Raw genomic sequence first — 13,224 nt, 5'->3', positions numbered from 1 at the left:
CTTAACCGGTTGTACCGAGGAAGATTTTTTTCAGAAGATAACGTCCAGGCTGAGAACTGAAGAGTCAGGAGCAGCCGGCCGTGGGGAGCTGATTTCACAGAAGTAGTGACAGTTAAGATGGACAACAGCGCGGCTGAGGAGCTGTGGGGACCGCGTGCCACCCCCATGGCGTCTGCCCCATGCGCCTGGCCTGCTGGTGCTGACGTTCACAGAGAAGGCAGACGGTGGGGAGAAGGAGAGATGGGGAGGAAAATCAAAAGCTACGTTGTGGACAGGTCCTGTTTGTGACGACCGCGAGAATTCCAAGGGGAGATGTGGGGTAGGCGTGTGCGTGTCAGGGTCCTGGCAGGAAACCAGGGCCAGGGGAAGAGAGCTTCATCAAAAGGCTCTTTACAAAGGTGTGGGCAGAGTTTAGGAAAAGCAAAGAGGCAGTGCGGTGCCCTGAAGCTAGTGACAGAGGGGAGGCGTTCCCATGCCTGGGCCTGAAGAAGCAAGGGAAAGGGGTGGTGACTGGTTGGGAGAGGAGGCTGGGGCACTAGAGGTGGATGGAGAGGACCTGCTGAAAGTGTCTGCGGCCTTCAGGGGAGAGACACAGCCGGTCTGAGGTGAACCACAAAGAGGGAGCTGCACTAATCGACTTAGTGACCTCACCCTCCTACCTCTCAATCTTCTGCTGGAAACTTCTATTGGCTAAGCCCAGCTGGAAGTCAGAGAGCCTTCTGATGTCGTTCACAAAAGTCAAACTGCTAGGGCAGAGAGGAGGGTCACCAAGAGTACAGAGTGGGTCTGGAAGGACAAACAGAATACACACACCACAAGGCAGCTGGATACACAAGTTGGAGCTCTACAGAGATGCGTGAGCTGTTAGAAAGAGTGGGTAAATAGGCAGGAATTAAAGTTTTGGCCATAGATGGAAGGAGAGCATCGTGGAAGGAGAGCAAATGAGGAGCAGGGAAGAACCCTGCTATTAGAGCTTAGCTGGGGCACCTGGGTGGCTCAGTCGGTTGAGCATCCAACTGTAGCTCAGGCCACGATCTTGCGGTTCGTGAGTTCGAGCCCCAAATCAGTCTGCTGTCAGCCTCTCAGTGCAGAGCTGGCTTCGGATCCTCTGTCCCCCTCTCTCTGTGCCCCTCCCCTGCTATACTTGCCCTCTCTCTCTCTCTCTCTCTCTAAATTAATCAATTAAAAAAAAAACATTAGAGTTTAGCTGGAGAATAAAGAGGACTTTTCAAAGGAGACTGGAAAAAAGTAGCCAGAAACCAAGGAGGAGAACCAAGATAGTGTGGTGTCACAGAAGGGCCAACAGGAGATGAGCGCAACAGAAAGAGGCAGTCATCCTCCTGCGTCAAATGCTCCTGGAAGCTGATAACAGAAATGCGCCTCTGGCTTTGGCAACGTCGCTCAGCAACTATGCCAAGCACCGTGCTTGTGGCTGTTGCAAAGAGGAGTGAGCCCTGGATTCTGAGGACACTCCAACCTAGACATGGGACCAGGCATTCTGTGGGGTGACTGATCTGATAGAAATAGGAACAAATGCCTTTTGAAGCAGAAAGGGTACTGGGAAAAGTTACCTAAGGACAATCAGTTATGTATATGGTGTGTATAGCAATTCTTCGGAACAAAGAATTCCAATATTGGGAAAATCTTGCATTTTAAGCAAGAGGAAAGTGAAACTCAGGAAAGTAAAACAACCTGTCACTCCTTGAATCAGTACCCCTTTGGGAGGATGCTGACAATCTGAATATTCTCTTGATTTCAGGCCTTTTTGATTAGACTTTCAAAGGACAGACCTATGACCTATGCTTTATTAGAATCGAGATGTTATTTACTTAAAAATTTTCTGTGAAAGTAGTATGTTTATGCCAAAGAATTGTTAATAATATAAGAAAATTAAAATCACTCTTAATTGCATAATCCATACCCCTAAGTTTCTAGAATGTTTTTCAGTTTTTTCCTGAGTGCACGTATGGCTGCCTAGACATTTCTCTTTAAAAAATGTCTTCCACACAACCAACAGAGTGAAATGGCAACCACAGAATGGGAGAAAACATTTGCAAATCATGTATGTATAGAAGGTTAACATCCAGAATATATAAAGATCTCCTACTATGTTCAACATCACTGATCATTAGGGAAAATGTAAATCAAAACCACCCTGAGATACCACCCCATCCACCAGAATGGCTACTATGGGAAAAAAAAAAAAAAGACACACACGTATAGAAAACAATAAGCGTCAGCAGGATGTGTAGAAATTGGAATTCTTGCGCACTGTTGGTGGGGATGGAAAATGGCGCAGCCTCTACAGAAAACAGTATTGCAGTTTCTCAAAAACTTACAAACAGAATTACTATATTACCTGGCAATTCTATTTCTGGGTATATATCTAAAAGAACTGAACGCAGGGCCTTGAACAGATACTGGTACTCCTATGGTCATCACAATATTCTTCACAACAGCCAAAAGGTTAAAAGCAGCCCATTCTACCGACAGAGGAGTGGATAAACGAAATGTGACATATACATACGATGAAATATTGTTCAGCCTTGAAAAGGAGTGGAATTCTGACACATGCTGTAACACGGACGAACCTTGAGGGTATTGTGCTGAGTGAAACAAGCAGGCACAAAAATACAAATACTGTGTGATTTCACTTATAAAAAGTACCAGGGCAGTCACATCCATCAAGATAGAAAATAGAATGGTTGTGGCCAGGGGCTGAGGAAAGGAAAGAAAATGGGGAGGAAGGAATGTTGCTTACTGGTACAGAGTTTTTAAAAATTATTTATTATTTATTTATTTATTTATTTGGTGAGAGAGAGAGAGAGAGTGGGGGAGAGGCAGAGAGAGAGGAAGAGAGAGAATCCCAAGCAGGCTCCTGGCTGTCAGTGCAGAGCTAGATGCGAGGCTCAATCCCATGATCTGCAAGATCAAGATCTGAATTGAAATCAAGAGTCGGATGCTTAACCGAGTGAGCCACCCGGGTGCGTTGGTATGGACTTTCACTTTTGCAAGATGAGGAATTCTGGACATTGGCGGTACAACAAGGTGAATGTATTCAATGCTACTGAACTAGACGCTTAGAAACTGGCTAAAATGATACCTTTTATGTTACAGGTATTTTACTGCAATTAAAAATTCCACATTAAAATGTTTATAATTTTGTTTTACTTCATTTAAGAATACCAAGTGAACGTCTTTTCATATCAATAAACATTATTTTATTATTTTATTTTAGTTGCTACACCACGGTCTGTTTTTGTTTTTGTTTTTATATCACTTACTTAGTCAAATCTGTTTTTGGACATTCGGTTTTCTATAGAGCTAAACATCATAAGCAAGTTGCAATGGACGTCACTATAGCTACATCTCTGCCAAATGTATAATTATTTCCTAAGAATAAGATTAAGACAAGAATAAGAATAAGATCAAAGGAGAACAGGGCTTATCAGGGGTGAAGCAGGTGGGAAATGTAATACAAAAGCTGAAATATGAAAACCAATCAGCAAAGAACTGAAGTGAGGTGTGATAAAAATTAAGTGCTATGCAAAATGCTTCTAGTTGGAGAAAGGAAATGTTATTTACCTATTTCTTATTCTTTATTCTTTGCCTGTTCCTTTATTCTTTACATATTCTTTACCTATTCTTTATTCTTTACCTATTCCTTTATTCTTTATATAAATTATACTAAGATTCTGCTATGCACCATTGTTCTGGACACTGATTTCGAATTATCTTAGATACTCTCTTATCCCTCAGGAAACCCAAAGACTAGGGAAGAGAGAAGCAAGTAAATCAACATTTCAGTGCAGCTTAGTGCAGAAGGGAATGGAGCTATGCCTCCGGTCTAATGGGAGAAGAGGAAATTCACCAACGGGGAAGGCTTCTTAAAGGAAGTGGCCATATGTCAGTGAGCTGAGTTTTGACAGGAGTCAGAGTTAAGTTACACTTAAGAAAGTAGGTAACTAAATGGGGAAGCCCAATCCAAGATGGCCCCCAACGATCCCTACCTCTTGGTATTCACACCCTTGTGTAGCCAATCTCTCCCACAGGATTGGGGCTGTTCTGAGTCACCAAGAGAGAATGGTAGAGATAACGCTGTCTGAACTCCGAGGCTAGATTACAGAAAGCACTGCAGCTTTTACTTTGCGCTCTTGGATTACTTGTCCTGGAGGAAGCTGGTTCCTAGGCTATGAGGATATTCAAGCAACACACATGAAGAGGAACTGAGGCCTCCCCCCAAGAGTCAGTGCTAACTTACCAACCACATGAATAAGGCACCTGAGACGTGGATCCTTCAACCCAGGGGGAGATAGCTCCGGCCAACACCTTAACTGAGGTCTCATGAGGGAGCCTAAGCCAGAACCAAAAGACATAATAAGCGATGACTGTATTTGTAAGCCACTAAAAAGTTTTGGGGTGATCTGTTTCTCAACAATAGTTAATTTAACACACTATATCTAAGCATGGGTGAATGCACAGCTGAAAATTTTTAAATATGGGAGATATTTGGAGTGACCTCAGAGAAGGTAACATGTGGGGAAACGGAAGTAGCTGGAAACAGAGAGGAATGCCTGGGCCAGATACTCCTTCGTTTTTGCCAACAGAACCAATACTGTTCACATATTAGGGGAATATTTGGATGAGGTCACATAGGAAGAATGTGTCTCTTAAGAAAAACAGCAGTCTCGACAGCTGGTTGAGCATCCGACTCTTGATTTTGGCTCAGGTCACGATCCCACGGTCATGTGATCGAGCCTTACACCGGGTTCCTCACTGAACATGGAGCCTTCTTAAGATTCTCTCTCTCTCCCCGCCCCACCCTGCCCTGCTTGTGCTCTGTCTCTAAATTAAATTAAATTAAATTAAATTAAAATAAATTAAAATAAATAAAACAAAACAACAGGCTGATGGGAAAGCCTTGGCTGAGAGCAAACCCTCAAAGGGCGAGCAGAGGATGAAAACTACAGAAGTCTAGGAAAGAGTGTCATGGAGTTCCAAAAGTTAAAGGAAGAGTTTCAAAAAAGAGGGGGTGGCCTCTCTCTCTCTCAAAGGCAGCAAAGAAGTCAAGCAAGGCCTGAGAAACGGGTACTAGAATTGTCACCGTGGACTACAGTGAGGTGTGCACAAAGTGCCCCGGGAAAGTGCCCCGGAAGGCAGGAAAGACCAGCCACATTTGAGTAGAGACTCCAGGAGCGGGGGAAGTGGACAAGTGAAAGGGATTTCACATCCAGGTGTGTCTGGACCCTGGGATGGGAGTGGAGGTGGGCAATGGTGAGGCCGGATGGCAAAAGGTTTTAGGGAGAGCACGCTAAAGAGCCTCTAAAAAAATTCAGTTTAGGGGCGCCTGGGTGGCGCAGTCGGTTAAGCGTCCGGCTTCAGCCAGGTCACGATCTCGCGGTCCGTGAGTTCGAGCCCCGCGTCAGGCTCTGGGCCGATGGCTCGGAGCCTGGAGCCTGTTTCCGATTCTGTGTCTCCCTCTCTCTCTGCCCCTCCCCCATTCATGCTCTGTCTCTCTCTGTCCCAAAAATAAATAAAAAATGTTGAAAAAAAAAATTAAAAAAAAAAAAATTCAGTTTATTTTGGGGGGGGGGGGGGCGGGGAGAGAATCCCAAGCAGGCTCTGCACTGACAGTGCGGGGCTTCAACTCACAGACCCTGAGATCACGACCTGAGCTGAAACCAAGAGTCCCACGCTTAATGGACTCAGCCACCAAAACGCCCTGAAAGATCTGCAACTTTAACCTGCAAGAGGGTGATTTTTGAACTGTCCCCTGAAGAGCCCAAGGGCTTCCCACCTGCCAGGCTGCTTGATGGCAGAGGGCGGGCGGGATGGTGAGGTGGGTTCTAGCCTCCCCCTTCCCACTCCCTTTTCAAACACATTGTGCTTCTGATTCGTCCTTCCTTCGGAGGCTGTATGCCACGGCCAGAATTCTGAAAACCAGCCGTGTTGGCGATGGAAGCCGTGGGCTCAGAGACGCGCCAGGCTCAAGGAGAGGGGATCACGTCCTCTCACCACACAGGAGGGCGGGCAAGGCCCTGAGCGCCACCTGCAAAAACGTGCAGGTTTTCTGGATCAGCTTCAGTAGCAATGTGGACTAGAAAGGGACCTTGGGCTTCGGCGAGGGCTCAAGCCTTCCCAAGGCCCCGCAAAGGACGGCACTCCCGCAGTGCGGCCCTTCCTGACGAGTCACGCTTCCCCATGGCACACCTGTCATTAGCTCCTGTTTCAATCTCTGCTTCCCAGGGGATGAAGCAACTCACCAAACATACATCCTCACCCAGAGGCAGAGGCGGGGTTAGCTCCCCGGACTCGGACTCGGACTTTAAACTATTGTTTAAAGTCTTCAACCACCAGATGAAAATAGTGGAACAGCAGGGCTGTTCGAGGCACGGGCACCGAACCAGGGCGGAGGGGGGCGGGTGGGTCGTGGGAAGCGAGGCCCTGGGAGGGGCGCAGGTAAAGTGAAGAGAGGCATCCCAGCCCGTCGGGTTTGCCCGAATCTGGTTCCTTCTGTGCCAAGCAAGAGAAAGTCGTGCTCTCTGAGCCCCCTGCTGTCTCTCATGCCGACACTGGTTTTCAAAAAAGTCTAACGTGTTCAAATGTGCCAGCTTCCCGTTTTCTGTCAGTTTCTAGAACGGTGCAATTCAAGGGAGGAGAGGAGGATCCTTCCTTTTCCGTAACACGCTTACATCTTAAAGCGCTCACCTTCGGGAGTCGCGCGCTACGTGGCGCAGAGCGAACGGATCCTCGGGCTGCTACGTGACTGCGCGCTCGCCGCGCCCCTCGCCGCCCCGCCGGCGCCCATGTCCGCGCGCTTGGCCGCCGGGCGTCCCGGGGGGCGGGGTCTCCTAGGCGAGGCGGGGCGGGGCCTCCCCTCCGGCCTCCCACGCCCTCCACGCGCCCGGGTCGGGGAAGCTCCGGGAGCCGACGCGCTCGCAGCCAGGTGCGGAATTCCGTCTCCTTTCTCCACCCAGGGCGCGCAAGGTCACCGCCGCGCTCCGAGCCCTGCTTCCTCGTTCTTACGCTAGGGGCTGGCGCCATCCCGGGGCCCTTACAGCTCTCAGGTCTGAGGCTGTGTTGTCCTGAATGTCGCTTTTCTGTGCCCCTGTCTGCAAAGCGCCGCGAGTTCCTTGGGATAACAGTGGTGACTTAAGTTTGCCACCCATTGCTTATGAAATCCACTAAAATGCCACTTTAGAATCAGTGCTGACTTAGATGCAGTGACTGTCACATCGTCCGTGTATAGTTTACCAGTCACTATAAATGGTAGGCTGGGATACAAATCATTACTTCCATTTTTGCCGATGAGGAAATTAACGTTTTTTTATAGTAATAATCATTATTACTAAAAAGGTAAATTGCTAAAGAATTTACATATATGAAACTCCTTCTTCTGGAGCCACTTTCAAAGAATGCTCCAGATCTGACCTTAAACAAAGGTAAAGGGCAAAGCGATGTTATCTTTTAGGTCAGGAAAATAAACAGAGTTTTCTGTTTTCTTCCCTCTTTTGTAAGCAGTGACATTTGAGAGGTTTCTCACCAGCAGGTTTTTGCTTATGCCTGAAAATTATCTGACTGACATTAGCCTAAACAAGGGGCAGGGGGCAATCTAGGGGGACCTCCCTTGTGCTTTAAATAGAATGTAGGGAGGTCACAGAAATGGGGGCCTATAGTTTTTTAGGGAAATATCTTCGTGCTCATTTTATGATCTCCCTGACCCCTGAAAATGGCGAGGAGGGTAGAAAGGAATAAGATTTCTCTGCAGCTGCTTGCTTCCTTGGTGAGGCTTGGATAGCGTCCGAAGAACCCCAAGGGTAGCAGTCCAGCTGTGTAACTGGTCTGGGGTGGGAGTAGTGAGGGTGCATATGAGTCCCATCTGCAGATCCTCTACTGACTGTGCATTTTAACCTGTACTGCAGTGTGAGGAGATGACTCTCTCTGCCTTAGAAAGCTCAGAAAAGTTGCCTCAAGTGGAACCGCCGGGAAATCGCAGAACTGACTTTCAAACCCAACTATCTGAACTCCAGCTTCAGTACTGTCTCCTATTTCAAAGAACACGCATGTTCTCAGGCCCCATCAGAGTGAGTCCTCGGATGGCAGGGACTTCCAGGGGAATGAGAGTGTGGGTCTCTCTAATCTACAGTGACCCGGCTCCAAAGCAGTGGGATTGGGGCGCCTGGTTTCTCAGTCAGTTGAGCATCTGATCCTTGATTTCAGTACAGGCCTTGATCCCAGGGTTGTGGGATTAAGCCCTGAGTTGGGATCCGTGCCGAGTGTGGTGCCTGCTTTGGATTTTCTCTCTCTTCCTTTCTCTCTCTCTCTCTCTCAATCTGCTCCTCTCCCCCTCTCACTCTCTCTACAATAAAACAAATCATTTAAAAAAATGACAGTTATTCAACTCTGTGTTGAATAAAATCGTTTATCGTTATTCACCATAATCATGTTCTATAAAGTTACCGGGAATACTGAATTAGCAAACACTGAACCATTGCTCCTGAGGGAAATACAGGGTGAGGGGTCTGCAAGCCTTGGTCACAACATTTTTGTCAACAGATGAATATATAACCTTATTTTGTGTGTATTTATGTTAAAAGAAATTTCATTTTCCTGTATTATTTATTCCTGGACATTGCACACATGGCCAACTTGTGCTGGGACAAAACTTGGCTGGCCTACACAGTTTTCCCCTTTTAAGGCCCATCACAGCCTTCTTGCCCATAGAGCATTGACAGCCCTTCAGCACTATGCTTGGGTGCCATTTTAAACATGGCAATCACTCACAAAACACACACAAAAACCATGACACTAAATAGACCACCGAAAGGACATTTGTGTGCAGTATGAAAGCCAAAATGAGAAGACAGAAGGTTGCCTTGTTCACCGTCACAGCTGGGAACGTAGGTGTCTGGTGAGTCACGTTTTTCACTGCTCTGCACATGTCCCTGAATAACTACCTACAAAGGCACCACCAGTATTGCTTTGGGGATTATAAATAAATTTCAGTGGGGCACCCGGGTAGCTCAGCCGGTTAAGCAACCGACTCTTGATTTCGGTTCAGATCATGATCTCACGGTTCGTGAGTTCAAGCCCCTCACTGGGCTCTGAGCTGATAGTGCAGAGCCTGCTTGGGATTCTCTCTCCCCTTCTCTCTCTCTCTCTCTCTCTCTCTCTCTGCCCCACCCTAAAGTGCCTGCTCTCTCTCTCTCTCTCAAAATAAGTAAATAAACTTAGTGAGGGGGCAAATTCCTAACTATGGAATCCAATTATAACAAAGATCCACTCTTCTTGCAGCAGAGAACCGTGTGGACTATAAAATACACAATTTTACTGGATGGCCCTTCATGAAAAAGTTTGCCAGCCCCTGCTCTACAGTGTTTTCTCAGCCTTTCCCCCAAAGAGAGTGAAACAGGACAACAAAGGGACACCATAGTGGTATCCAAACTAGAGAGCACTCATAGGAAGAGCAAAATGAAATCATTCACGAGGTCAGGAAACTGGGAGTTCATGTAATTGAAGGTGGAAAGAATTTCCAAACCATAGAGCAAAGCTTCACTTTCTTCTTGCCTCAGATCTTCTGGTTTTCATTCAACAAACCATTTTCCAGTACCTCTCATTTGCATGGGTCTGTACTGAGGGTCGAGTTTAGTTAGTAACCCCCTTCCTTGGTCAATGTGTTGCGGACGGAAGCAGTAAAGGGTGGGGAGAGGAGAGAGGACTTGACACAAAGCCTGGCCAATTTATAATATACTTGACTGTTTATGTACTTGGATAATCAGCTTCTGCAACAGATTATGTGAAACACTTTGTTTGCTTGTATGGCGTTCTGGTCGCAGAAAAGATCTGAGACAGCTCACAACCCAAGCAAGTCAGCTGGAGTGAGAAGAGCGGGTGGGTAGGTGAGGGGGGTCTGAGAAGTGATTCGATACAAGCAGGCAGTCCCTAGGGGCCAGGGATTGTTACCGTGAGTTTCAAGTTCGATTCTGAGGTTCCCAGCTCAAAAAACTCCGGTTGGGGGAGATAAAAGTCAGTTCTGAGAGCAAACTCCTCCGACAGGGGCTTTCTGCTAGTCCTCAGGATTAGACCGGTTTCCTGATGTGAGGTTTCTCTGAGTGAGACCAGGAGGGGCAGGGGCCCAGCTCCACAAACCCAAGCAGATCCAAACCAAATGCTTAACGGCTTCCTACCCCCATGAAAATGCAACTCTGTATTTTCTTTGGAACCTAAACGTTAAATGTCTGAGTATTTACTTTTCCCATGTCTGGCTGTACCCAAAGAAAACACCTAAAGTACCAAGAAGCGTGATACACTGAGTAATTTTGAAATAGCCCTTCACGGGGGACATTCTCGTCCAGCCTCTGGCTAAGGGTTGGAAGGCATCAGGTCAGCGCTGAGAGAGACCATAGTTTGTTGTTAACTGAAGTGCAGTCTGTATAGACTAGAAATTTTAGACGGCTGTGGAGTGTGAAGGGCCAGCAGGCAAAGCCAGGAACTTTTCTCAGGAAACACTTAGGGGTCCACCCTAGCCTTGAACAAGCCACAGCTTTATTCTACAGGGAGGGCTAGAGGTGATTTCATCCTGGAAGATTTTCAAAGGCCACCACCCCATGAAAAAATTCCAGCAATGCTTACATTTGCATGGCCAAAAAAAAAAAAAAAAAAGCATGCATGTTTCTCCTAAGACCCTCATGGAGACCAGTATACGTGAAGTCCCTTTATGCTTACCCTGACCCTTAGTCTAGGTGACATATTTCTTCTTCCTGTTTCTTGACATGGAAACAGAGGCTCAGACAGATTAAGGACTGGAGTCCCAGAATTCTGATCCCATTGAAATTTTCCATCAGTCACGTGCTATTACTCCCAGCTACCCGTGCTCAGTGATGTCATAGTGGATCCCCGTGTGGAATATGAAGTAACAGGCTGTGTGCTGGGCGACAGCAGAAGTCACCTGCACCCCAGGAGCACACACACCACAGCACTGTCAGCTCAGCCTGGACACAAACCGATGTCATTCCCAAGCCTCGCAGTGTGGGCTGGCCAGTCCTCACGGGGGTCAGAGTTCATCCTAGCTGCCCAAAGACCTCACCATCGACCTGAGCATTAGATTTTACGGAGGGGAGTTCACTAGAGCGGGATCACACAGCGAGTCCTTGAACTGGGCATCCATGCATTGAAATTCACTCCTCCCTCTCCCTGTCCAACCCCTACCCTCTGCAAGAAGTCTCTACAGGTTTCTAAGCCGCTCCGCACACCTGAGACCAAGCAGGTGCTAAAGATAATGCTAAAAATATGATCAGACGAGTAGACCATAAGCCCTTTCATGTCGAGGATTAATTTGAAGGGATTTGTCAAGCGCAGAGGTCTTCTCCCGGCCTGGTGGAATCCAGACTCTCCTTGTACTGGGGTGGAGAGTCTCCTTCCGAAATCACGTCTTTGAACCAGGATGCAGCTCTCTCGGGAAGCGTTAAAAAGTTACGAGTCTCAACTCGGAGCCTGAACATGAAACCTCAGCCCTTCAACCTCACTTATGTCTTTTTATTTTTCTTCCCAGATTGCTGCAACCAAACGAACTCCATTGCTCCTAGCAGTGAATCCCAGAGGTGAGGCTTGAGGCAAGGATAAGGGAGTGTGAGAAGAGGCCCTTTATCTGGGATGAGAAACGTAGGATTGAAAACAGAGGGTGGTGATTCAATTACATATCATACGTTTCCTGTCCATTACAGACTAATGTCAGTTCAAAGATTTTGCTTCTTAAAGCTTCGATTTCTATTTGTGGGCTGTTAGTGCTGACTGAAATAAATATCTTCAGATTTGATTGCTTGTTATTTTTTAAAGGAGAGGTGCTCTTTGTTTTTTTGTTTGTTTGTTTTTTTTTTTTTTTTTTTTTTTTTTAAGGGTAGGTGAGTAGGTAAATGAGTCGAAAAGTTAGCTAAGGTACAATCACCCCTGCCAGGATGCATGTAAAACAGAATCCCAAGGAAAATCATCAGTGTCATTTGAAGCCGAGAGATGGAATGCAATTACAAACAGCTGTGGTAAAGCCCTAGCTCACTGAGAGCTTAATACAAAGGAGGAGAAACATACCTTGTGAGCATCTGGCGTTGAGTCTCACTCTTGCCATTTTCTGGAAAGAAATCAAAAAAAGACCCAGCATCCAATGTCAATGTGTTTGTCCATCCTTACCCTAATTGAGATTTCTTCCAGGCTCCATTAGCCCTCACTCTGAGGATAGATGCTTATTTAGATTGATTGTGTTGCAGAGTCCAGACTGGTAACAGGGACAAGAAAGATACATACCCACAGTCCAGTTTCCTCTGCATCTCTCATTAAGGGGCTGTTCACAGAGCCCTCCAGATACTCTCTTATAAATTGTTAGATTTCGGTTTCCCCAGTTAGGTGGAGGCTCCGAGTCAGCAAAGAGCCACATCTACTGTTGATTGTGTCCCCTGGACCCTTGCTTATAGTAGGTGTTTGGCAATGTTTGCTGGAAGCTGTAGGCATGGTCTGGAGCAAAAAGTTCCTCCTCCAGCACGTGCAGACCAGGAGGGAGCCCTCCTTCCCCTCCACTTGTCTGAGCCTGGAACTGAACCTGAGCTTTTCCTGGTAGAAACTACACATCCTTCATCCTCTGTCTTCGAAGGCGAGTCTTGCTGTAAAGCCGATTGTCTCTGATCTGTTTCACACTTTTTTGGAGCTCTGGGCATATGACGGGTACTGGGTTAGGTGTTGCGGACAGAGAAGGAAGTAATGTTTGCCCCTGAAGAGGTGACTGTCTGGTAGGGGCAGCGCCAGGCCAAAACCCAAACAAATCAAAACAAAGCACAAATCCAGACGATGACAAAATCGTGTGGCAAAACAGAGCCCGGAGGAAAGACACTTCACCCAGCCCTGGGGGCCTTCTTGGAGTCTTTTGATGCGTGGATTAGAGTGAGCTAGGCAGGGTTAAAAGTTTCCACTCAGCTGTTTCGCAGAAGTGTTTGGACATATGAGCAGGCAGGACCTTTGAGTCACCTGGAGGACCGCCTGTGGCTTGGCTGATCAGCGGCCAACTGAATAACCTGGACGTGAGTAGGGGAGGAAGATTGGCCGTGGGTTTCCAACCTCTTCGTCAGCCAGGATACCGGCACTATTTTGTTTTGTTTATTTTGTAATCGTCAGGGACTTCACATTTTGAAACCTGATGTCTGGCAATGAAAGTGCATGAAGCCAAACTAACTAATTAGT

Source organism: Neofelis nebulosa, chromosome 3, assembly GCF_028018385.1.
Source record: "Neofelis nebulosa isolate mNeoNeb1 chromosome 3, mNeoNeb1.pri, whole genome shotgun sequence".
In the NCBI taxonomy this organism is placed as follows: domain Eukaryota; kingdom Metazoa; phylum Chordata; class Mammalia; order Carnivora; family Felidae; genus Neofelis; species Neofelis nebulosa.
This window is presented reverse-complemented; position numbering follows the sequence as displayed.